Consider the following 3,775-nt stretch of genomic DNA (forward strand, 5'->3'; position numbering starts at 1 on the left):
GGTCCAATAACGAGGTCAAAGGCCAGACAAATGCGTTCAAAACTAAATGGAACCATTCAAGAATTTATTAGCAAGGCCTTAGATGCGTACACGAAGGAAAAAGAAAATCAAGATTCACTTTCTTGTTTTCAAGAAAAACAAGAAACCGAATCTTGGTTCAATTTTGTTGTTTTGAGCGATTTCAAGAATCAAGAAAATCAAGATTTCAATTCTTGGAAATCTTGGTCTAAGAAACCGAATCTTGCAGCTAAAGCGCATTGGATCTCAATTACTAGCATCAACGAACCAATTTCGGGAGAGAACAGATTACAAGCCCAAATGCTTGAAGAAATGGCTCAATAAGATGTTCCAAGCCCAATCAAGAAATTTAAATTAGACTTAGTTGAAAATCAGGCCAAATTGTCAAAGTGGCCCAATTTGTTAAGTTTTAATTCTTTAAATACTTAGTTTTAATTTTTAGACTTTATGAACAAATTTTCATGTAAAAATTCAGTCCAAGAGGCCCATTTAAAGTCCTTGGCCGAATTTCCCCTTAAAAGTAAAAAAAAAATTAGGTTTTATTTTAGTTTTCCTATTAGGACTAGGAAAATTGTTAGAAGGCCTATATGTATGGCTTGGCTAGCCACCCTTATAGACATTATACTTGAATAATACATTGAAATCAGATTTGTTTTGTTCAGTGAAATTTCTCTTTGAGTTCTCCAAGAATTTTCTCTTGAGTTTTCTTTAGAAGGAGTCTTAACAATGTTTTTGATTATGGGAGCCATCTTCAGCCTTCTTCTTGCCATTGTTCTTCATTGGAGGGGAGATTAGAGCCGTTTGAAGGGAGTTGTGAAATCTTTCTCGATTTCAAGGCTTCTTAAGACTTTCTTTATTTTCTTGTTGTTCGTTCTTCTTTATTAATTTTTGCTTTTGCTGATTTATTGATTAACTTGGGATTAATTGTTCTTCTTGCGTTTCAACCTTTCCAAACTTCAAGATCTGATTCGGCTTCGTTCTTAGGCATCAAGAAACGTTTTTCATTCATAATTTCCAGATTCTTGCCGCCCAAGTATTTCTTATTCTATTCGATTTGGGTTTCTTGATCTAACAAGTGTAGTTCTTTGTTTTCTGTTTTCATTTCAGCCAATTTGTTTATAGACTCGTAGGACTTTTTCGTGACTTGACGACTCGATCTTGGTCCGTGCGCAACCCCCTATCAGCCCTTTAACAGTAACATACAGTGTAGGCCTTAGCCCAATACAGAAACAGTATGGGCCTAAGCCCGATACAGTATCAGTATGGTGCAAGTATGCAAACCCATCCCAATCCAGCCAACACACCACCCGTACCAACCCAACACACCATGTGGGGATAGAGTCAACCCACCCAACCCTCACACTAATATCGCAGAATAGCTACCAGTAGTAATAATGTAGCAGAGCTGCTAGTAGTGAGAATGGCTAAGAGCCATAAACAGGATAGCTATAAGCTATAAACGGAATGGCTACAAGCCATAAGTACAGTAATGTGATTGGCACAAAGCCATCAGTAGCAGTGATATGATCGGCACACATCCATCAGTAACGGTAACATGATTGGTACGAAGCCATCAGTGACGGTGATATGATCAACACACAGCCATCAGTAACAGTAAATGATTGGCATACAACCACTGGTAATAGTAATATGATCGGTACAAAGCCATCAGTAACGGTACTATAATTAACATAAAGCCATCAGTAACAGTACTATGATCAACACAAAGCCATCAGTAGCATCGTGGCAAAGCTGCCAGCAACAGTATCGAGGCAAAGCCTATAGGGGTATTACGGTCATTTTACCCTACAGGGGTATTACGATTATTTTACTCTACAGAAGCATTACGGTCATTTTACCCTATAGGGGCATTACGATCATTTTACCCATCGAGGGTATTTCGTTTATTTTACCTAACGAGGGTATCTCGGTCATTTTACCCATCGAGGGTATTTTAATCCAGATATCGACCTCTCGAAAGGTCAGCAGTCACCTCGAGTGACTCAGGTAACCTAATTGGTCACAACAGTGTAAATGGTCAGAACAGGGAACAAATGAAAGATGATATATAGCTCTCCACAACAACAACCTACCCAAATACCAATATTCTCTCCTCAAATCTCTCAAAATATCCCTCTTCAATTCTCTCTATGACTAGTTCAAACTCCATTCAAACTCTCCCCCTTAGTTGTGTTTCAGTCCAACTCCACCACCTACCCAGCTCAAGCAGCAAAATAAATATTTCATTGCACACCCTAGGACTTGAACCTCAAACCTTACAGTTACACAACACGCCACCTTGCCACTTGACCACAAGCTCTTTTTGTGATATAAAACAAACACTATTACTTATAAGGCCTATATGCCAGTGTCCAGATTCATTTAAGAGCAAAACTAAAAATTTTGCAAAAGCCAAGACTTGAACCCAGGCTTCTCAAACACTCCTATACACACCCAAATCACTTAGCCATTAAAGCAAACAAGCAATTTGTGTCACTTCCTTGCACAACTAAATATTTATGTGCAGTCTCCTAACTGTTCCCTTGTTCAAAACCTATTTTTTCTTGGCCCAAAATTTAGGGCGTTACAGCCTATGACCACAAAATCGCTCATGGTGGCCGCAACAGTCTAATGCCCACATTTTATGCATTCGATTTACCACACGAGCAAGCGCACGCTTGTGTAGTGTCATTTGTCATATTTTCTGGCTTTTACCGGTTTGTGATTTGGGCAGTGTTTACACACCTGATAAGAAAGATGCGCAGACAGTCCTCGAACACTTCCGAACCTATGTTCACCCGTAACACTCGGTTAATCACATATCAATTGAATTTAAAACGAACCCTATTCAATACACATAACTTCTTGATCGACAGCCACTTACCTTGATTGAACAACCGAATCCCTAAGCACTTCACTCACTGAAACAATGTTGGTCACTAGATCTCGGGGTTATTACCTGTAATCCAGTCGAAACCCCTTATTAGCAATTATCTACTAGAACAACTTAAGCTAAAATGAACACCAACTTACCGAAAGTACAAAACCGTAGAATAGGAATGGTATACAATATTGGCAGAGAGCAGAGAAAAAGTCGGCACAATGAGGGTAGAAGAAGGAGAGCAAATCGGCAAGAAAGGAGGAGAAATGGTTTAGGGGACGAAGAGGTTTCGGTAGAGGGAAAAGAAAAAAGAATGAAAAAAGAGGGAAGATAAATTTGGCCACCAGTAGGATTACTTGGGAAAGGAAACAAGAAGAGGCAATTGAGAGAGGTAATATTCGACCAAAGAGAGGTTGCCAAACACCAAAGAAACGAAATAGAAGAATATGCAAAAAACCCCTCACCACATTCGGCCTTCAAGTAAAAAGAGAGAAAATACCACACAAAACCGAAATGAAGAGTATACCAAAATGAGGAGCATACCACTCTAGCCGAATTTATTGAGTACCAAAGTCCACTTTCGGCACACTTCTACCTCTCCCCTCACTTCCCTTGATTTTCTCCTCATATCTCTCCTCAAATCTCTCCATCTGCTCACACCTCCCCTCAACCACTCAATTTGAATTCTCTTCAACCACTTCGTGTTTCAGTCAAACTCCAACACCCCCATGACATAGCAGCAAAATAACATTGCCTTGCCTTCAGTAAGTTTCGAACCTTAGACCACTAGCATAGCTAACACACCACTTACCCCCTAGACCAGCCGGCTTTTTATGCCATGCTTTACCCACAACAATTAAAAAGCCTACTAACTAT

Source organism: Gossypium hirsutum, chromosome D02, assembly GCF_007990345.1.
Source record: "Gossypium hirsutum isolate 1008001.06 chromosome D02, Gossypium_hirsutum_v2.1, whole genome shotgun sequence".
Taxonomy (NCBI): domain Eukaryota; kingdom Viridiplantae; phylum Streptophyta; class Magnoliopsida; order Malvales; family Malvaceae; genus Gossypium; species Gossypium hirsutum.